The sequence below is a fragment of the Cydia strobilella genome, chromosome Z (genome assembly GCF_947568885.1).
Source record: "Cydia strobilella chromosome Z, ilCydStro3.1, whole genome shotgun sequence".
NCBI lineage: Eukaryota > Metazoa > Arthropoda > Insecta > Lepidoptera > Tortricidae > Cydia > Cydia strobilella.
This window is the reverse complement of record NC_086068.1, coordinates 36,534,097-36,558,346: the sequence shown is the minus strand read 5'-3', so window position 1 is coordinate 36,558,346 and position 24,250 is coordinate 36,534,097. Positions and strand designations below refer to the sequence as shown.

Genomic DNA, 24,250 nt, shown 5'->3' with positions numbered 1-24,250 from the left:
ATAAAATCATCAGTTGTATATGAATATAAAATCACAACAACTAGTAACAAAGCTATACTCGAGGATGATTATTGATAATGCTTGCCGCTGCACTAGAGCAAACAGGTCCCTTGCGTTACGAGTAAAGTGACAATGTTACTCTGCAATCATGTTTTCATTTGAAACCTTGTAACATAACAAGCGCGATCGATCTTTTTCACAACAAAACGTGTTATTTTGTTGTCACAAACTGTCCTCGCAACTTCACCTGGCCTTGCTGGGTTAAAACTACCCAACAAGTAATATAAATAAAAATGTTCATTTCGACAAACAGGGGTTTGAAGAACACATTTGACCATTGATTGAAATCAGTAGTATTAAATCAGCTTGTAAATGTGTTTATGGTTGCGAGAGATGTTACGTTCATTCTTAATTTATTATCTTGGACCTTTTTCATAACATATAACTCTTTCTAATTATAATAATTGGAACGAGTTCCGTTAATATAAAAAGTTAAAAATTGTTAATATTCATTCTATTGTAACACATGTATGCAATAAACGATATGATATGATATGATATGACTCTCGAAAACAGCTTGTAGACATGGCTCAGAAGTGAGATGGGTCTTTAATTCTTCAGCAAGGTGTTATCACCTTTTTTGAAGAAGAGCACCACCACACTTCTGTTCCACGCTTGCGGCGTTTTTCCTTCGCGCATGACGGAACTAAACAGCGTCTGAAGGGCCTTAAGGACTGGTTTACCACCCGCCTTCAGGAGTTCGGCCGTAATTCCGTCATCACCTAGGGCTTTGCCATTCTTAAGCTGTTTGAGAGCCATACTAATCTCGTACAGGCTGACGTCCGGGATATCTTCGGTATAGTGTCGAGTTAGTCTAGCTCTAGGGTCTTTAGCATGATGGGTGCTCGGGTTGTTGTGTATAACTGTCCATAGAACTTCTCGACTTCTCCCAAGAGCTCAGGTTTGGATGAGATGATCCTGTCGTCGTCGGTCTTCAGTTTTGTCAGTTGGTATTGGCCAATAGACAGATCTATGGCAAACACCTTCGAGCCTCTGTTGCGCTTGATAGCCTCTTCAATAACTGTTAGTATTGAATCGGCGTACATCTCGCTTCAAAGACTTCGAGATCTGTCTGTTGAGCTGCCTATAATGACAAACGTCACCTGACGACTGCAGAAACATCTCACGCCTCACCTCCATGAGCTTGAGAGTGGAGTCCGAGTTTTTCTTGGTTCTTGTACGACGAGTCTTGAAGAACTTGGACCCGACCGTATGAACAGCTTCCACAAACCCGTCGTTGTAATCGTCCAGGTGGCTAGCTAGGCATTCGAACCGGTTTGAAGTTCAAGCTGAAAGCTCTCGGGGTATTGGAGCTGGGCCGGTGCCGGGCGGAGCGTAGACTTTATCAGTCGAGATCTCTCAAGCCTAAATTGAATATTCAGTGTGCTTCTTACCATACGGTGATCGTTCAGAAACATCACTGAATATTTGCTTCTTCGTCGACATGAAAAAGTCGATCTCATTCCTTGTTGCACAGTCAGGGCTTTCCTGAAGAAGGAGTTCATCGTATAGAGTCCTTCCTTCTCCATGAAACCAGCCAGTAGGTGGCCCCGGTGATTCCTACGCCCCACTACAAATTGCCCCACTCTCAGCTCTTCACCGTCTCGTTTGCCCAGCTTAGCGTTGAAGTCCCCCATAACAAATGTGAAGTGAGTTTTGGAGCTATGCATGGCTCTGGAGATATCCTCATACATAGCCTCCACCTCATCGTCGGAGTGTGTCGAGGTCGGTGCGTAGACCTGTATGACCTTCAACGAATAACGTTGGGTTATTCTGAGTACAAGGCACGCTTCCCTGTTCGACACACACTCGATCTTCACCACGTTGTTTACGAGGGACTTGAGGACGATAAACCCGACACCTCCCTGGGACCGTTGTTCGCCCTCCCGGAAATAGAGCTAGTTGCCGGAATTCAGAGTTATTATGTCCTCCCCCTCTCTACGGACTTCCGATAACCCTATGATTCCCCAACGTAACCTGCTTAATTCTTCCTCCAGTTCTAATAACTTTTCGTCGGTCCGCAGCGTACGGCAGTTGTATGTTACCAGGGCCAAGGGTCGTCGGTTATGGTAGCCGGGCCTCTGCCGGTGATTCACTGTAGCACCCCCTGCCCTGCCATTACCCTGGCCGCTACCGGAGCCTGGTAGGGGTCTGGGTTTTATTTGTGTCTGCATTTTTTTTGTTTTTATCCCTTGGGGGGGTTTGCCGTAGTCGCCACGCTTGGCAGGCGGGTTGGCGACCGCAGTTTGATAGCGGTAGTTCTCGGAGGACGCTGCTGCCCATCTACCGGATTTCCTTAAGTCGCCTCTTACGACACCCACGGAAAGAGAGGGGGGGGGGACAAATATATGTCTTGCATTATAGAAAAAAAACTGCTTCGTATTCATTTCTTTGTGAATATCATTAAACTACAATATATTTTAGAAAATTGTGTATAAGCAAAACGTGCTATATTTTATCTGTTTTTATTTTCTACTCAGTTCTTGTATAAGTATATGTAATGCATATAGTTTCGATGCAACTTTCCTCAACTAAGCGCGAGGATGATATCAAAGAGGATATAATAAGATAGAGCGGTACTGTCATAGTAAACTTTGTAACCACAGTAAATTCACTGCCATCTATCGACACACTTTAAAACTAAAAATGAAGATTTATAAAAATACGATAAAATGTATTTAATTATGGATAAATGATTTTTTTTTATCTGCATTAATTATTTTTATGATTTTGACCCATGTTCTTTCACTGATATGCGTTAAAATTGTTAAATAACAAACGAAACCGTCAACGCCATCTATACGACAGTAGGCCAAAGCTAGTAGCGCCCTCAGATTCATCAAATTTTATTGATTTTCGAGGCACGTTTTTTCTATAGACTGTATCCATCTATTACGGATCTTTGATGATATATATAACTATGTCGCAGCAAATTGTAAGAATCCGAGATATACAGACGGCGTCGACATTTTACAAACGTTTTCACATTTGTAAAATGACGACACCGTTTGTAAAATGCCGAAGGCAAATTGTATAAAGACCGCATTTTGGAAAACAGCGAGCGCCGTTTATAATACTCGTACGCCGCGGCATTTAGGTCGAATTAGCTCTTTAATTTACCACGCGCGGCGCTGCACATCAAAACTATGAAAAACGCTGGGGTGTCCATCAAATGTGGAGTTCGCCGGACTTATTACGGGCGTAGGGGGCGGGGGAGGCTTTGTACTATAATATATGTCTAAATTAACATATTACTAGTGTACGTTACTGTCTGCAACATAAATATTCGACGAACGGAATTGCATAAATAGCATATAAGCAATAATAGTCTATAAATACTTAATGTTTAGATTGACTTGCTCTCTATATACTTGACTACCGATAACATATCTACGGAATGTTTGGTTTTACTTAAAACTCCATTCGACCCTGCGATACCAACTTATCTGATGGCGACCCATACCAGAAGACAAAATACACAAAATACGCAGATGTTTTTCATCTGCCTGGCGACAAGCTTACTACAACGAACTTACTGGAGCACAAACATTTCTTAAAAGATAACGCAATCCCAGTATACGTAAAGCCTTACAGGATACCACATGCCTTACGCAAAGAACTTCAAACTCAGATCCAAGATATATGCTAGATAACGACATAATTGAAGAGACTACTTCCGAGTGGTCCAGCCCAGTTTTGCTTGTTCCCAAAAAGAGTGATACTCGTAGGTTAGGAGAAAAGAAATGGAGATTAGTTGTCGACTACAGACTGCTAAATAATAAAATACAGGATGATAAATTCCCATTGCCCAACATAACAGAAATGTTAGATTCCCTAGCAGGTAGCATATATTTTTAAAAGCTCGATCTTTCTCAGGGTTATTACCAACTAGCCTTAGCTTGGACAAAGAATCCCAAAAATATACGGCCTTTACGACCGATAAAATGTATTCAATGGAGAGGTATCCGATGGGCCTTCGAACTAGTGGTACTGTTTTTTCTAGACTTATGACGATAGCCATGTCCGGATTAAATTACAAACAATGTTGTAATTGTATTGTCATAGGGAAATCCATGACGTCACAAAACCATAACCTTACTTTAGTTTTAGAACGTTTAAGAAGCGCGAATCTTAAACTAAATCCATTAAAATGTGAATTTTTACGTAAAGAGATAATGTATTTAGGGCATAAAATAACTTCAAAGGGCGTAGAGCCCGACCCAGCAAAAGTAGACGCATAAACCAAACATCATTACGCGGGAGACATTTCTCCCGTCACAGTCTGGATGCAGTTTTGGAGTCCCAATAAGTACCATGCCTAAAAGATCACTATGTTCCATAATTCCGAGCACTACAGGTCTCTACCTGTATTATCATATACAGCATAGCTGTCCGTTTTTTTTTTAACTAATGAAAAAATAGATAGACACGAGTAAACTCGCCGATAATGACTTTTCCCCTCACTAGCTCGGAAAGCCGTCTTTTATCCTTTAAAACAAGCGGGGAAAAACGCATTTTATCCACTAGTGGGGAAAGTAATCTGACCTTGGATAGAGCGTGTTTAAGTAGCTTTTGACAGATAACAAAACGTAAAACGCTCATAATAATGGTTCGTTCGATATTAATTATCATTAAATAAATGGTTTGAGAATTTAATAAAAAATACCAAATTTAGCTTTATTTAATTATTTTAAGTGATAAACCTTTAAATTCCATAAGAAACATTAGTTTTTTAAAATGATGTTGAATGTAATTCTGAACGCACAAGTTGAGTCGATGCAATTTCAAAACGCATAGTCAGAAATGTCAACATTGTCAACAAAATTTTTCTCGCCGACTTCGATACGTAAAAATACACAACATCCAGAGTTTTCTGTTATAATATCGTATTGTCGTAAAAAAAATTAGTGATTCCAGTGATGAAGATGATCTAACGCCTGTGGATGTTGCACTTTCCTCGCTATAGTGAGGGGAAAAGTTTTGTGTTACTCACGAGTGCAAATGTATTTTACTTCTCGTGTGTTGAAACCACTCGCTACGCTCAGGATTATATTTTAGAACAACTCGCTTCGCTCGTGGTTCAACTATAGAATCCTTTCGCTTGCTCGTGTTTCAATTCCACACTCGCGGGTAAAATACAACTTTGCACTCTTGTATAACAAATAACTATTGCCTGCCATATTCGCATCAAATTTTTTTTTTTCTTATTTTCATTGACACTGTATTTACTTACTATCATGTTTACATGAATCACAAACCGAATGTTATTTAAAGAGCTTGTCCCCGATGTGACACAAAAGATAATATCTATTTCAACTTCAATAAACATTGTTGAAAATGCTGTTCCAATATTAAGCTCGTATATCAGAGCTGAAAAATGACGTTGTAAAATTAGTCTACAATATCTACCTACAAACAATACTGTAACTATTGCGTATAGGGACAGGTGTGGAGCCAATTATCGACTGAATTTAATTTCTTAGCTAAAAATATGAAGATAGCTAGTAGGGGAGACCGAGATGAGTTGTGACCAGGGACCGGCCCGCTATCCCTTATCGGGGTTTTATAAGGGTATTGCATAAGGCTTAACTCACCATACCCTTTGCCAGACGAAACCCTCCGTTTTGGTTTTAAAAACCCTTATATAAAGCTACCACATTTGAGTAATCGGTAGCCCAAATACCCTTACAAAACCCTTATCATCCGCTCACCAACACCTTGCATATTGCTTATAAGGGTTAGCCTTATAAAGGGCTTCCCTTTTAGCATATAAGCGTGCTAATTTAAGTCGTCTACCTTGTTCATAAAGCATACATTACTTCGAATCCGAGCGATCGTCGGCGGCGACGGCGGCGTTCTTTGACTAGGCAAGTATTTTGTTTCCTTTTCATACACTACCGTAGATATATACTAATCCTGTCTCTTTCACGCAAAGGGAAACCTTTATAAAAAGCGCTTAAAGATAAGGGTAACCCTTATTAAGAGCTAGCCTTATTTTTGGTTAGCTTTTCGGTAAGGGTTAGTCAAAGGTAAGGGTATGAATGGGCTTGCAGCTCAAAAGGGAAAGTCTTTCAATGTGTTAGCCGTGTTTAAGTGTCGCCCATTGAAAGGGTTTTATCGCGGAAAGGGTTGTCCGGTCCCTGGTTGTGACAGAGGAGAGTTGTGACATCGTCTATTATTTGGAATCTATTAACTAATAACGAGCTCGCAATAGCGCGCGTTTGTTAGTTCAAGTTACTAGCTAACAAACGCGCCCTGTGGCGAGCTCGCTAACAGTTAAAAGGTTGTCCATGAGAGACAACTCGTTTTGTATGAACCTGCTAATTAAAAATACAATCAGTATGCTTGTATGCAACCGACGTGTGTAGTGTTTTACCTTGTATCCTTGGATTACTTCTCTGTAAATCCTCTCTTCTTTGTTTTTTAGTGTAAGAATCCAATTGATCGAACCTTTTAAATTAGGATTGTTCATTTTTTTTAATGTTCTATTTCGAAAACCATTTCGAGATATGAGGTTTTTAAACAGTTTCCGACATTTGCTGCGATATAATAATCGAAGATTGAAGATATTTCAACAAATATACTGATGACCTTAGTTTGACCTTCTCGCGAGGCTGAATATAATAAAGTCATCGTATAATAAAAGTTATCGAACCATAGTAAATAAATCCGTCACTCACGTCAAAGTTGTCATTGTCATCAATTGTCATAATGAAAATTTTCAGTTAAACCGCTAGTTTTTTACGATTTGATTTATAATTTTGATACCTAAACCACCCTAAACAGTAGATTCTGATTGCTTAATATATCAAAAACCTTGTTCCCATTCGTGGGAATGATTCACAAAAATAATAGTCCGCGAAGACCTACGTGAAAGACGGTGTTGTCGTAAAGTAAATGTGGAATGGAATACTTCAAGTTATTACCACAATACTGCTGTGAGGATCACGTCGATGTAAGTATAAAATTAATATTATTTTACTACGAATATTTAAAAGTCCATTTTGGTGGTCGGATCACTATTACCTATTTATTTTCTGTGACGATGTGGCCAGAATATCTAAAGACAAACCGTTTAACACAGCTTGTGCCCTACTAGCTCCGTTTTACTGCTTTGAAGTTAAATTCAATAAACAGACATACATATAGGTATATGTAACTTATTTGATGAAACTGATAAGATAATTTCAAATTTTGCAGCATCTCATACCTGGGTCCTAACTCTCAGGCATTACTCTCACGGGCTGATCCTCTGGATTCTCCAATCGGCTATAATTCCTAAACGCTTTTGCCTTCTCTTCCTGTCTGATTCTCGTCTTCCAAGTTACTCCCTGAAACTTTTGATTTAAAATGTTTACTTTCTGGCTACCATTTCTAAATTCTCCCTAAACTCCTTCTACCCTAATACGGCCCTGACTTACCTTGCTGTTTTTCTAATCATTTCATGTTTTTATTATAATTTCGAAGCTAATCGACCTAAAATTCACTATAAATTTTCCTTGACATATTTTTTTTTTGATGTGATATTCAGCAAACGAGCAGACGAGCCGCCTGATGGGAAGCAGTCATCGTCGCCCATGGACGTAAGCAACATCACAGGAGCCACTTAAGCATTGCCGACCCTTGAGAACCCTAAATACCCGCTTCTTGAAGAATCCCATGTCGTAGCACAAAGGAAATACCTCAGGAGGCAACTCATTCCACATTCTGCACGTTCTGGGAAGAAACGAGCGGGATGCCCGCTTATTCATGGTGTGCCATGTGTCTAGGAAGTGAGGATGAGCTTTGCTCCTTTGGCGGGAGGTGCGGTGATAGAAACGAGACGATGGCACCAGATCAAAAAGTTCTTCGGAACATTCCCCATTGTACAGACGGTAGAACATGCAAAGAGAGCCAACGTCTCTCCGAAGACTAAGAGGTTCTAAGCCGTCAGTAAGTTCGGAATTGCCGACAATACGAACTGCCCGACGTTGGATGGAGTCAAGGGGAAGGAGCTGGTATTGTGGAGCGCCAGACCAGAGATGAGAACAGTACTCCATATGGGGTCGAACCTGCGCTTTATATAACAAAAGTCGGTGACCCGGTGTGAAGCACTGTTTGGCTCTGTTAAGCACCCCAAGCTTTTTGGAGGCCAGTTTGGCTTTTTTTTCCGGATGACTACGAAACTGGACTTCGTTCGTAATGTCGACACCAAGTATCCCGATACTTTTAGCGGTGGTAAGGGGAATGCCCTGAAACTTTGGCGTCGTGACAAATGTTTTTTTTTGGCGGAGAACGCGCAGACTTGTGTCTTACTGGGGTTGAACTGGACGAGGTTACGTCTACCCCATTCGGAGACCTGTTCAAGGGACGTCTCGATCTCAGACACAAGTCGCATCCTGCACTCCGACACCTGCTCAGGGGGGGCGTTTACACGACCTGTATAACAGCTATCGCCAGTGCTGTCGTCTGCATAGCAATGAATATTGTTAGTTAATAACATATCATTGATATGCAGAAGGAACAGGGTAGGCGATAGTACAGATCCTTGGGGTACTCCAGCGTTTATAGGCTTATAAAAAAAAATAAAAAAAAAAAAATCATTTATTTCAAGCTATTTAGCTCATACAATTACAATTACAATTTAAAAATACAATTAACATTACAATTTAAAATAATAATAATACAATTTACATTAAAATAATAAATACCACATTAAGATAATAACAATACAATCAGATGAAATAAATAAATTACTTACTAACTAGCCCACGCCTGTCCTTACATGCCTGTTGCAACAATGCGTGATGTAAGGACAGTCAAAACGATCTGCGATCATCACCAGGACAGTGTTGGCGCTGGCCCGCACGCGCCGCACCAGCGCGGCGGCGCGCACGCGCATGGTGGCGTGGAAACAGGCCGTGTGGGCCCCCGCGAACATGCCGGACGCGCTGCAGTAGCGAGGCAGCCCCAACACCGCCCTGAATGCGTTATTGTACTGGACGCGGAGCGCGTTGTACGCTCTCTGCGTGTAGTCCGCCCACAGGCTGCACGTGTACAGCGACGTGCAGTACGCTTTGAAAAGGGTTATCTTCACGTCGCTACTACAACGAGCAAACCTGCGAGCCAACATGTTCGCCCTTACGCACAACGCCCTCCGCTCCCGCTCCATGTCCACATCATCCTTGAGGTCCGCAGTAACAATATGCCCTAAATACTTAAAACTCTGCACTCTATCTAAGAGAGCTCCGTTCAGCATGACAGGTGGCACATTCGATAATTTGTTATTGCGGGCCTCAAAGACCATGTATTGGCTCTTCGTAACATTGTACGTTAAACCGTGACTCACGGCGTACCCCTCACATATTTTTAGCAAACGCCTGAGACCACAGACTGACGCGCTCAGCAACACCATGTCGTCTGCGTAACTAAGATTATTCACGCAAACTCCGCCAACCTGACATCCGACATGCTGCTTGCTGAGCGCCTCGATCAGGTCGTTCATGTAAAGGTTGAACAGTGCGGGGGAAGTCAGGCCCCCCTGCCTCACCCCGCACCCCAACCCATACACATCAGACATTGCCCCCGCCCACCTGACCGTGTTGATCTGATGTCCATACCAGTACTTAAGGATATTAATTAGTTCTAGCGGCAAGTTAATTGACTCGAGCTTTTGCCATAGCACTTCGTAGGACACCAGATCAAATGCCTTGGAGAGGTCAAGAAAGCATGCGAATACCGGGGTCTCGCGATCGGTATAATGTCTGACGGTATGCTTAAGACACAGTATGGCACTTTCTGTGGACAGGTGAGGCCGAAACCCAAACTGGTTATCGTGCAGCTTTAAGTATTTGCCTAACTGTGTATTAAGCATAGCGTCAAACACTTTTGCAATAACCGTAGCAAGAGAAATGGGTCGGTAGTTACCCTTATCTGTCAGATCTCCAGTTTTATTTTTCACTACCGGCACCACTATCGTTTTCAGCATGTCTGTGGGCAGATATGAATGACTCACACACAAGTTGAAGAACATAGCAAGGACTCGTGATATGTGTGGACCAGCGTGTTGAAGATGCTCAATGCTCAGACCGTCGTGACCGGGAGATTTGCCTCTTGAGATCGACTTTATCGCATTAGCGACATTTTTGGCTGTAAATCTTATCTCTACTACCTTATTTACGGTCTGAGCACCGGGCGTTAGACGCATCGGTCCCAGCGGTGATTGTACACGAAAGTGTTCTTTAAAAACGTCCGCTATGCCTTTCGAGTCACTCACCCCATCAATACTCACCGGAAGGCCAGGCCGAACGTTCATCTTTCTTGTATTTTTCCAAAAACCTCGAAAGTTACCTTTAGAGTGTTGTTCAGCTAGGGCGTCCATTTTTAGTTGATCTTCATGGTTCTGGCACCACTTTAATCGTGATTTGAACACCCTACGACTGTCACACATCTCATTATATACTATGCCAGATCTAGGCTTTCCGCAAGACACCCATTCCACAAATCTCGACCTAGCCGCCCGATGAGCATCAGCCACGTGTTTATTCCACCCCACCACACGTGGAGCTTTACCCCCCCTACCACTGCTGCCCCTCCCACATACCGCTGCCTCACACAATGCCGTTACAATATTTTTATACAAATTGTCTAAGGTACGCCTATGAGCCATATCGCCACAGTAACAATCTGCACATTTAGAAAAATTGTTATCAAAGTCTATACATCTTAATCTAACATGAGCTTCCCTACTATATAGTGCTATTTGCTTCTCGCTTCTTTCTCCCTACACTACATTTTTATCCGACACGGTTATACTCGGCAATTTAGGTGAAACGAGTCGCAAATCACACTCAACAATTATAGGAAAATGATCCGACCAGAAACAATCATACTTGACATAAACATTATGCACAGAATGCACCGCATGCAAATTATAATCCGAGCATATTCCGTCAGTGACGACTGAAATGCTACGCCTAGATAGAAAGCTGGAGACCCATGTGCACAACCCCTTAGGAAGCCCGTACGAGGGAAGTTTGGAAAGAAGTGCCTTATGCCAAACCCTATCGAAGGCCTTTGCGATATCCAGGCTAACAGCCAGTGCCTCTCCCTTGCTCTCTATGGCGGTGGCCCATCGGTGAGTGAGGTAAACAAGGTCTCCCGCGCCGCGACCACGGCGAAACCCGTATTGCTGGTCGCTAATTAGCTGGTGGTTTTGCTTGTTTTGACATAATCCGTCAAACTATTAATTTACTCTAAATTCTTTAGCATGAATCGTATAGTTTTCAAGTAGTTTGTTCTAAATTTTATCTAAAATTTGTTACTGGTGAACAAATATTTTCAAATATTTTCAAAAATCTTTATAATTCTAGAGAATGTTATCGCTAGCTATATAAGCGGCCCAGCGGCCATCTGCAATTCAGTTTGCTTCTGGTTCCCAACTAAGGAACATCAGTTTTTTTTTTAATAATAATAAAAATCTTTATTGCTTTAAACCTTGGATATTACATTTCACATTATAAAGTTTGACAATATGAAACAGGTGTAACAGGTTTGTAACAAATTTAGGTAGTGGGGTTGAGTCTCTGCCTCCCGAACTAGGTCCAAGCCTGTGTCTCGGGAGTCAGTGATTCCTCCTAGGTACATTTGAGCTCTCAATTTAATAACAATAATAGTATACACGTAGCAATATACGTTCTTAAACAGGGATATAAAGCAAATGACGAAAAGAAAATAAAGAAAAGAAGTATACAAACAACAAATACTAAAAGAGAGAAAATAAGCCAGCTAATAAGTGTAAGTATGTGTGTAATTGTGGTTAAGTTAGTGCATGTGCGTGTTCGTGTGTGTATGGTGTATGAAGTGTGTATGGGGGAGGTGTGAAGTTAGAGGGAGTGTAGATAATGCGGTTAGTAACTATGAATAACTTGATATTTAAGGAGGAGAGCAATAGCTATTTATGGGTTACTTCAAGCATGATAAGAGGTTCTCGGTTTCCTGATAAAGGCCAAGCCAGGCCCCGCACCATAAAAGTACCTGTGTTCCTGGCAAAGTCTGGCGTTCTTTCTGCACGCGCCCAAGTCCGGTGGTGCTTTGCGGTTGCCCTAAACGGTGCGCCTCGTCTCTGCAAGCGCGCGCTATCGGCGCGCCTCGCGTCTGCAAGCGCACGCTGTCAGTGCACCTCGCCTCTCCTAGGCGCGCGCTATCGGCGCGCCTCGCCTCAACAGGCGCGTGCTATCAGCGCGCCTCGCCTCACCTTGCGCGTGCTATCTGCACGCCTTACCTTTGCGCGTGTTATCTGCGCGCCTTACCGTGCGCGTGCTACCAGCGCGCCTTACTGTGCGCGTGCTACCAGCGCGCCTCACCTTGCGCGTGCTACCCAGCGCGCCTTACCGTGCGCGTGCTATCAGCGCGCCTTTCCCAGCGCGCCTCACCTTGCGCGTGCTATCTACGCGCCTTACTGTGCGCGTGCTACCAGCGCGCCTCACCTTGCGCGTGCTATCTGCGCGCCTTACCGTGCGTGTGCTACCAGCGCGCCTTACTGTGCGCGTGCTACTAGCGCGCCTCACCTTGCGCGTGCTATCTGCGCGCCTTACCTTTGCGCGTGCTATCTGCGCGCCTTACCGTGCGCATGCTACCAGCGCGCCTTACTGTGCGTGTGCTACCAGCGCGCCTCACCTTGCGCGTGCTATCTGCGCGCCTTACCGTGCGCGTGCTCCTGCCTTGCGCGTGCTACTAGCGCGACTACAATCGATTTTTTATTCTTTTGTAATTATACCATTTGTTAGCGTGTCATATTGAGACAAAAGCCGATAAATAAAGAGTACTATAAAGAGTACCCCTGTTATATCCTACCTTTTCCTTCTACCTTCACTCCCTGCTCCTTTACTCGCTCCTCCAATATATGTGGAGGAGGGCGTAACGTGACAATTTCCAGGTACAAGTTGCAGTTCAAGGTTCAAGCTGCTGATATCACGATCATGGCGGACAAAACTAAAGTTAATAAATAGTTGTGAAAAATAAAACGTCTTATTTTTTACTTTTTTATTAATTTAGGAAATACATGTTTCCCAAAAAAGTGTATACATTATATGTTCAACATGTTCTGCACGTGAGGTTGACAATGAGGGCTTTGTTTAGTAGCATTCAGTTGAAGTTGATGTAGGTTCTACTCTTGTTGAACCAGAAAATAATTGTATAGTTTGTTATTAAATCTATGCCCAGTCACTATTCTTGCTATAACTTTACATTCTCATCACCTGACCACACGTGATGACCTGAAATAGCAGAATACCTATAATTAGCAAAATGTACCTGATTCAACAGATCTCAAATGCAGTGCAGCGAGGGAATGCTGCAGGCATCATGGGAACTTTTGAGACGGGTACGATGCAGGGTGGAGGCGCATATTAGATGTTTAGTTTATTATTAGTTTTAATTATTATGTTATTTATTATTAATACCTATTGTATTGTATTATGCTCTTTCTATATTATATTAAGATTTATGTTTATCAAATAAATTAGCAAAATTGGCAAGTTATTCAAAAGGTCTCCTCGACTAAATATCTTGGGGTCATTTTGGACCAGCGGCTCTCCTGGCACAACCATATCGAATATCTGAACGGAAGAATCAGAAAACTCATTTGGCTGTTCAAAATCCTTAAACATGTTGCGTCTAAACAACTACTCACCCAAATATATGTCTCACTAGCTCAGTCAATTGTGACGTACTGTTTTCCCATTTGGGGTGGAGCCAATAAAACCAAGTTCTTGCAGGTTGAAAGAGCCCAAAGATGTCTGCTCAAAGTAATATTTTCCAAACCGTACAGATATCCGACTGATGAGTTGTACAAAGAATCTAGTTTGTTATCTGTAAGAAAGCTCTATGTTCTAGGATGTCACAAAACTACACACAACAATAAAGTACAACACTAGTAGTGTAACTCGCAGGAGAAAGCGCAAAGCTGCACCAGTGCCTCTAACAAACTCAAAATTTGCCAAAAGACAGTTCCACTATCAATCTGCTAAACTATATAACACCATTAACGAGCAACTTGACATTTACCCACAACAACTATATGACTGTAAAAAAATCGTTATTGAATATCTAAAAAAGTTAACATACGTAGAAATTGAATCCATTTTGCAATAATGTAATTTAAAAGTTTAAAATAGATACCACATGTAGACACACACACACACACACACACACACACACACACACACGCACGCACGCACGCACGCACGCACGCACGCACGCACGCACGCACAAGCACAAGCATGTTAAATAGAAATAGAAATTCATGGTAATATTATATAATATGTATTAAATTAAACTTAGTTTCTAATCTAAAGTACCTAATGTACCTATCTTACCTTATAATAAGTATAAGCTTAAGATTTAAGATAATTTAATTTAAGATAATTTTGGTAAACCTTGTAATTAATGAAAAAGCGGAGCCTTCTGGCACAAGTATCTTTTTACTTAAAAGAAGGTTCTTGTTTTGATTCTAGTTAAAACCTGTTGTGTACCCAATAAATCATTTTTCATTTTCATTTTTCATAATACAATATCTAACCAATGGTAACAAATAGGTAGAAATAATCCTCAAGCTGCTAAGCGTCCTTAACAGTGGATGCTTGTTACAATTTTAAGAATCAAACCTCCTTACGAATCGAATCACTTACAAAATATATGATGTAACTTGCATTTGTATTTTTGCTACCCTGATTTCAGCCAAGTTACGGTTTGAGTTGGATGTACTTACTATAGTATATACATCCAATAAAACTAAGTTATATTACTTAAGGCAGATTTGTGGAATCAGCTTTCACAAATTTAGCGTATTTTGAAATTATTGATAAGGGATTCAAATAATACGACGATATTATTAATAGAAACGAGTTATTCTAACATTAATGACAGATGACAATTACAATCAATTGACAACATAGAAGGTAGGATCCTGCAGAAGTGACAATAATAACGCTTTCTCTGCTACTCCTACTGAAAGATACATAAGACTATCCCGTTCTGACAGTTCCCCCCACCACTCATGCCTATTCCAGATCTATACTAGATTCATGCCAACAGCCACGACATGTAATTTACGAGAAGTCGTATCTCATATTTTCAATAAATTATAAATACTCAACCGAGCCATGAATTACTTAATCATTCAAATTGGTATCTTAAATGAACCTATATTTTCAGAAAATAAAATAAAAATGGGGGGTTAAAAAAAATTAACAATGCTAATTGCATTCTCTGGCTTCAATTAAATTACTATTTTCTTGATCTGCGCCTGAAATCCACAAGATAACGTCACGCAGACTGAAATCCACAGGATAACGTTACGGAGATGTTCAAAGCTCCCGAACTTTCCTGTTGCGTGCGAAGACTGAGACCTCTGCCTAGCTTTCTGTTTCTTAATTCGTGAAACTTACCTTGCTGTTTTTCTATTCATTTCATGTTTTTATTATAATTTCGAAGCTATTTGACCTAAATTTCACTATTAATTTTCTTTGACAGACATAATCCGTCAAACTGTTAATTTATTCTAAATTCTTTAGCATGAAGTTTAGGTCGTATTGTTTTCAAGTAGTTTGTTCAAAATTTATCTCAATATTGTATCTGGTTAATATCTATTTTTCAAATTCAAATCATATTCTAGAAATTCTTAGAGCTAGCTATATAGGCGGCCCAGCGGCCATCTGCAATTCAGTTTGCTATTGGTTCCCAACCAAGGAACAACAGTAATAAGGGTCCGTGTGGGGCCAAGCCAGGCCCCGCACTTTCAAGAAACCCTCGCTCGCGCTCCAAAGAAGCTCCTGCACTGCTGTCGAACGCTCCCTACACGCGCCCAAGGTCCGGTGGTTCTTCGCGGGTGCCCTATCGGCGCGCCTCGCCTCTGCAAGCGCGCGCTGTCAGCGCGCCTCGCCTCTCCTAAGCGCGTGCTATCAGCGCACCTCGCCTCTCCTAAGCGCGTGCTATCAGCGCGCCTTACCTTGCGCGTGCTATCAGCGCGCCTTACCTTGCGCGTGCTATCAGCGCGCCTTACCTTCCGCGTGCTATCAGCGCGCCTTACCTTGCGCGTGCTACCAGCGCGCCGTACCTTGCGCGTGCTGCCAGCGCGCCTTGCCTTGCGCGTGCTACTAGCGCGCCTCTACAAGCGCATTCTCCAGCGCGCCTTACCGGCACGCCACTCCATGCGTGCGCGTTCGCCAAGAGGACTCCTCGTATTATTCTTTTTCTAACAGAATCAACATGTTAGCGTGTCATATTGACACTTTAAGCCGTTAAATAAAGAACCTACCCCTCTTTATTTCTATCTTTTTTTCTTTCTCTCTTCACTCCCTGCTCCGTTACGCACTCCTCCATATACGTGGAGGAGGACGAAACGCGACACGTGGCATAAAAAATCATTCATTGCAAAAAAAAATGTAAGATAAAACATATTTTTTTAACAAGAGGGCCCGAGTGGCTGTCCGCCACCTCCACATCTTTATCAACCGCAGAGTCTACAGTGGTCCATTAGAACCGGAAATATACCTAGTGAATTTATTAGTGGTGAAAACGAACAATCGCAGTGAAATAAGAACAATTTTGAGAGATTATAGACGTCACGCATCAAACATTCTAGAATAATAATAAAAAATCTAGAAAAAAAGTAAAACCGACTTCAAACGGAGAAAAAAAATATTTCGTTTTATATGCGCCAGCAAACTGATACGTTTGAAGTCGGTGCCCTGGTATAGTTTGATAAGTACAAAAGAACCAGTATTGTAACTATTTAGCTTGGCACCAACTTCTAACGTATCAGTTTGCTAGCGCATATAAAACGAGATAATATTTTATTTTTTCCCGTTTGAAGTCAGTTTTACTTTTTTAAATTAATTTTATTTTTACTTTTTTAGTGTTTCTTCATCTGTCTGTCCAAACTGTCACTAAACATTTTTGCACTTCGGGTAAGTTTCAAGGTCTGGATCTAAGCTATCAAGATTTGAGAAGTTGGACCTCATGGAACCCATCATCAGAACTAGACTTGAACACAAATGTTCCTTCAGAACTTACTTGTGTTTAACAAATATAACAAAGAGAACTTAAATCGCCAAAATTGAAATATGCGTTGTTAAACAGTTCTGGTCATCATCAGTAGTTCCACTTCATCAAATGGTACTGTTTTGGATGAAAGTGCTTGGTTTGTTGATGAAAATACTAAAACTGGTATATGTATGCCTATAAGATTTAAACAGTTCCCTAGATTCCTAATGGATCGCTTCATCAAAACTGGGTTTTTACAAAAACGGGACAAACTAGGGACTATATACATTCAAACAAAAAAATAATTTTTCAAATCGGCTCAGAAATGACGGAGATCTGAGGCAACATACATACAAAAATAAACGGTCGAATTGATAACCTCCACCTTTTTTGAATGAACGAACAAGAGTGAAAAACAAAATATGAACTTAGGTGAAAAAATACTAAAAATACGAGAAATAAGCAGTGAATGAACACTATTTACGAGGTTTCAGTGCATAAATACAATAAATAACCGTATCGAGTACCGAGAGAACAATAATTTTGTGGTTTTCGTAAAAATTGTCGGCGCTTCGATGTAAACATCGGTGTAAACAGTGGACAACTTATCTTCAGAAAATCAAGATCTTACATAAACACGATTTTTACAACATAAGTACGAGCCTGACGTTTAACCTAAGTTCACGACTGCAGCTTAGTGCTGTGCTCTGTTTAATGAACCCACGGATACAGATTAACTATGTTATAACTGTGATAACTATGAGCAGGACGTAACATGTGTTTTTCTACGTCACCATAACTAACATTAAGCTAGAAATGTTGTTGTAACATAGAAATATTTTTTTTGAGTTTACTTTTTTTACGATATACTGCCATTGTTTATCAAGTTATCACGTTATCAGACACCTGAACATTTACATTTGCTCTCACCATAACTTATGATCCACCTGTCATTTAAATTTGAGGAAAATCACTAACTCTTGAACTCTTGGTATATATTTATATACACAACTGTAGTGTTCCCCTAAGCACAATATATTACACTCACTGGCTCGATACCACACCAATGTTCGGTAGACGTCCGTCCTTGACCGTGCCTGTCATCAGGACTGATTATATGTCATTATTTTATTGCAGGTCATCCTCATAATTGGAATAAATGAAGCATGTCGCACGAATGAACTCTTAAATCTGACTATTAATGCAATTGAAAAGCATTCAGACACATTGATGTTAATAAAGTTGCTAACCGCTGATAAACGTGCTTCGTATCCTGCGTGGTCGCCTGGATTGCCCCGAATTAGTTGGCGAGGCATGTCGACTATTTGTCCCGGACCAGCGTCGCGGTTTCGTGCTGACCGGGTGCGTCTCATCGCGGTCCCTCCCGCCCGCACGGTCTCGCGGCGCAACTTGCCCGTTTGCCGAGCGTTGAACACGCTCAATAAGCTCGGTGCTGTGCAGTGCAACACTCCTGCGATTTGTTTGCGGACGGCTGGAAGGTTATTGAGAGGGATTGTTTAAAAATATGCGAGTCAGTGACCTAATTATTGAAATGATTTAATGTATCTTTGACATGATCTTTATGTACTCAGTCCATAAATTTATTATTATTGTTTTTTTATTATTATTATTATTTATAATCGAACCTAGATAATGTAATGTAATGACTTAGGCTAGTCTTGTAAAATTGCATTTTGTTTTAAATAAATTGAAATTTTAAAAAAAGTTACCAAACGCGGTTGAATTTTGACAACCCTAAATAGCCGAAAGGGATAGTGCCATACATTAGAAAGGGACAGCATGATTCTACCTTGAATCGCTGAAAACTTCGATTTTGTGGGAAGTGTCCTTTCTGTACGGTAGTATTATTGTTTATTCTGTGCGGCTACTTCCATCCTCATAGCACCAAACTGCCTAGTCTGGGTGCCTTGCATTCCTTAGTTAAGGCCGCGTGGGTTCAGGTTCTCTCACTCTCACAGCGTAAGCGTGAGCGAGGCTGCATGCCCGGGATCCCGGATATCATGTTTTTTAAGTGTTATTTTTAGTAAGTTTGAAGAAAGTAATAAAATTGCGCATTGCTAGAAGCAATTTGTAGCTTTTGAGCAAAAAAAAAAATAAGGTGCGTTTTAGACCTATGTTCGTGATTTTTTTTGTATCGAGCGAAAGTCACGAAATCAGGTTTCGATTCGATGAATTTGCTAGAGAAAGGCCTCATGTTTGCTGTTCATATTTTTGTTGTTTGCTGTTCATATTTTTGTTAACCGTGTTATGATCTAAATAAGTTTTTGGCAAAAATTTCATTTTTGGTACAAGCTTTTATCGCTGACTGTACTTTTTTTCCACAGGCAACTAATACTCATCGAGACAATTCTAAAAACCCTAAACAAAATTAGCTTGCGTTGTTTAATCAGAGTTCCTATGACCACCTCCTGTCTTCATCATCAGATCAGCTCGATGGTACCATAATATTGCATTGTCACCCGACTTACATGCGTATGCAAATTTTCAGCTTCTTGGCAGCAGTTCGCGACGTATGTAGAATCAGTAGAAAGGTATAAATCTTTGCGTCCTGCAAATACAAAGACAGACCCTTTTTTTCTGCAATATCATAACGCTAAATGTACCAGACAACCAATGGGTATAAATAAACTAGGTGCGACGCCCCGAGAAATCGCTACTTTTTTGAAATTAGCTGAACCACACCTTTACACCGAGCATTGCTTTCGGCCACACTTTTAGTAGATTCGGGAGCCGACCTCAGCACCCTTAAGCGCCATGGGGGCTGGAGGTCTAACACAGTAGCCGAAGGCTATATTGAAGATTCTGTAGAGAATAAATCAAAAATCTGCCAACGAATAGTAGAATCCATACATGTGAAGCGCTCAGACCCTCGGTCGCGTCCGGGAACATCGAAAGATAATATCTTGACAAGTTCGACACGACCGGAGTCGACACCTTGGGAACGACCGGGAACATCGAAAGAAACTTTTACGAGTTCGACACGACCGGAGTCGACACCTTGGGAACGACTGGGAAGATCGGAAGAAACTTTTACGAGTTCAGCACGACCGGAGTCCCATACTTTTACCAACGACAATGAAATTACGGATCCTTACCATTCATTCCAGTCACAAAATACACAAATTGCAAATATAAATGTCTCAAACAAAAAGATAACTTACCTGTCTATATCCAACTGCACTAATTGTACCTTTAACTTTTAATTTACTGTATAATATAGGCATAATATACAAATTAAAGCGTTAGTTTCATATATATTATATTTCTTTTTTCTTATAGTCTTGTTCTCACTGTTGAGGTGAAAAGTTGTATGTGCGACACGAGACCAAAGTTATTTATTTACATTTCGTGACTTTTGAGTCTCTCACTACGCTCAAGATTCTAAATTAGAATTTTCTATTATATAAACTTTCGCTTGCTTGGGACTCAAAATTGTCACTCGAAGTCGATGCAAATAAGAACTTTGCTCTCTTGTTGTACAAATAACTAAGTATTATCGTTATAATCCTTTTCAAATAGCTTGAGCTCTGTGATACTTGAGTTTATTCCATTCCACGCCATGAACGTTTCAGGCTAATACTTTATAAAAAAATATAATTGAATCCCAAAAAACAAATAAAAATGTATATTACCATAGTTTAAAATAATTCGTAAAAATAAATACAAATCACTTAAAACATATGATTATGTTACAAAACTAAAAAGATAAATTTTAATATCGTGAAGTCTCATTGTGTAAAACAGAACTCAATTACAATAGAGCTTTACTTTGTCTATCGACCGAATCGATTCCGCCATCTTGTCAAATCGTTTGGCTCGTGTCATCTATCTGTCAGTTAGTACGAGAGCGTGCTTTGCCTTGTATGCGTGTATGTTTTAATTAATCGATTACGTTCCCTTAGCACATTTAATCGAAAATCGTAAAAAATCGATTCGACAACATTGTCACAACCCTTTAATTGCTAAATGACATGTGTCACAGAGCTCAAGCTGTTTGAAAAGGATTATAGGAATACTCCTGTAGTTTCGAATAAAATAGTCTTAACTAATCTTGTTTTCCCTTATACAATCTTTGGACCCCCATTTCACCCCCTTGGGGTGTGAATACTGTCAATTTTGAAAAATCCTATCTTTTGCACCCCTAGACCTTATAAGAAACCTACGTGCCAAATTTGGAATCTCTAGAACCAGCGGTTTGGGCTGTGTGTTGATATGTCAGTCAGTTTCTTATTTTATTTATAAATTTAGTTATTTAGATAGGTATGCCAAGACCACAGTACAACAAGTTTATATATGCTGCTGGTATGCTTATAGGGCAGTCATGTAGGAGATAAAGTCCTACCTTGTCATTCAATTACAATGACGACGATCTACTGTAGTGACATTAGTTATGCACAGGAGAGGAGGAGAAACGAACAGATAGAAGAGTAACAGGAGAACTGTTCCGGGTGATTGGCGCTCAAATATTGTCATATGACGAATTTTTCACGCTTTTGTGTCAGATTGAGGCTATTTTAAACACTAGCCTTTGGGCCTTTTAAGCGCCGATCCCGCAGAGCCCGCTCCGCTCACACCGGCCCATTTTTTGAACACCGTACCTTTAAGGTCCTTACCCGCCGCGGAAATAACGGAAGAGCGTACTCATCGATTATCTCGCTATAGTTTACTCGAGAACCTGGTACAATCGTATTGGCGTCGTTGGTCCGTAGAGTTTTTGCATACGTTACAAGCACGAGAAAAATGTAACACTGATTCGCTACCTATCACCGTTGGGACTGTAGTTCTTATTATCACTGTCATCGCCCCGCCGTTGCACTGGCCGATGGGCATAGTTATTGAGACGTATCCAGGAAAAGACGGCGCGATAAGGGTAGTTATACTTTGTGTCCTCTTCCGTCTAATATCCCTTAGTCTCTTATGCTCAAACAAAGCATTAGTATAAGTAAAATAGGTTAATGTAGAGAACTAATTTTATTTTAATTTCCTCGGCTGATGTTTAAGCGGCCCTTCTAGCTTTAGCTGTACCCCATATATGCATACCTAATTAGTAATTTCTTTCCTAGTTTGAAAAGGGAACCTTTCAAGGCCGGGGCTATGTTTGAGCCAATGCTATACTAGTGATGTGTCAAATCGCAAAATTTTCAAATCGAACAAGTCGACCTCGATTTACACCCAAACCGGTTTGCAAACCGGTTTGGCCAAATCTAATTAACTTCTAGTTTTTAAGTATCAGTAGTTCAAACCGCACTGTGTAGGCCGTGTCGTCACTTGGTTTTGAGTCGACCAAATCGATTTGTCAATTTTACGGTTTCGATCCTTAGGGTGGAACTCCGCCCGTCCAACTTTGCGGTTCGATGTGCATACTGCATTTGCGTCTCACATTTTGCTTAATAAGAGAGTGAGTCTGGATGCTTCTTTTTAATGTGCGCCATCATCGTGCTTGTGTTTCCAACATATTTATATGAAAAAGCACATCTTTTACACACAACTTTCTCAGCACTCGGTTTTTCAAATACATCCCACACAGCAGATCGTTTCTTCCCTCCCGGCATCGTAACAAGTAACAAAACTATTTAATTTGAAATTTTTTACACAATTTACTTTTATTAGCTACATATAACACACAACAAAAACTTTGACTAATTCTTGAAAACATTTGTAATAATTTAGTTTAGCGTTGCGCGGTAGATCACAATTTCATTCATTGCTAAAGCTGAAACGGGAAAGCAGTATAAGAGTAAACAGGAAAGAGCGTGCGGTTCCGTCAGTCATCGCCGCGAATTCGTACATTTCCGTAAGCCGCGCGCAAAGCGACGCGGCGCGATACTGACAAATTGAATCGAAGTTTACCGCCAAATCGACCTCTTTAAGCCCATGCGAAAGTGAACCTTGCAACTCAAATAATAAGTTTTATTTTACTTACTATTCTAGAGGTACCAAGCTTCGACTGAACTGTCTTAAGTCGACTCAATAATGGCGGCAATGTGCATGGCAACATTTTTCTTCGTGGTTTGGAGTCGATTCGCGTTAGTACAAACATCTCTTTCCTCAATATGTCAAACGAAAGTGACGCAGCAACAAATGGATATTGCAAGTTGCGATGGTAAATAAGGCTAATTGACCTCGACGTCACACAATTTTGTTCGTATCTTTGAGTCGATTTACGGTACATTCACGTCGATTTAGTCGACTTCAGGCCTAGCTCGGTTTGGACCGATTTGTGAAGTCGAATCGTAACATCGCTATGCTATACTCGCCTGTTAAAACTGAGCATGACAGCGCCACCTAGGGGCGACACGGCGTAAACGCCCGCGGCCATAACTAAAATCAGTTTTCGCTCGAAACTCCTACGTCTTACAAGCAAATTATTGCATCGCCGGCGTAGCAACGCATTTACTGAATATTCAGTGTTTTTTGTGTTACACCCTGGTGACCGACAGACAGACGGACAGTGGAGTCTTAGTATTAGAGTCCTGTTTTTACCCTTTGGGTACGGAACCCTAAAAACAAAGTATGTATACATACCTCATTTGTCATTATATGTATGCAGTCTTTTATAATTATCACACGGATTTATACACTCAAGAAAAAATAAAATGGGTCGCTTTAATTCATTATTTCATACAGATTGACCCATTAATCGTGCTCGTGAGTGTATTTTACTTGTCATTACAGTAGTATATTAAAACACGGCAACATTGGCAACGGGCAAAATACTGGACATAGTAACAGCAAGTTCAAACACCGCATAGCTGGCAAGGGGAAAAATACTAGACATAGTAACAACAAGTTGAAACACCGCGTGGTTGGCAATGGGAAAAATACTAGACGTTCGACTTTGCAAACATTTAACTCGTTGATAAAACGTATTTGAAATGTCATGTATACAGAAATATTTACTTCAAGTATTAGTAAAATACACATGTAAGTATCACATTGCTTTACTATACAAAAATATGAAATAAAAATCACTGATCGAGAGTCCGCGCGCGCGTCCTTCCCCCTCTGCATCTTGGCGGTGACTGCCCGCAAACCGCAAACCGCAAACTATCGTTCCCGCGGGCTCGACGTATTGTTTTAGTAGAAGACTTACGACTTACGCTACTTAAAAATTGTTTCGGACTTTAAATTTTTGGTGTAGATT

The 24,250-nt window shown here is 40.8% G+C and overlaps 1 protein-coding gene and 1 pseudogene across 1 annotated transcript in view; both read right to left on the bottom strand.

Annotated features, from left to right (window-relative positions):
* The window catches only part of LOC134754868 (uncharacterized), a 249,182-nt gene that overhangs the window by 75,574 nt on the left and 149,358 nt on the right, over positions 1–24,250 (bottom strand). The gene's annotated exons all lie outside the window — the stretch shown is intronic.
* On the bottom strand, positions 571–2,234 carry LOC134753757 (uncharacterized; annotated as a pseudogene).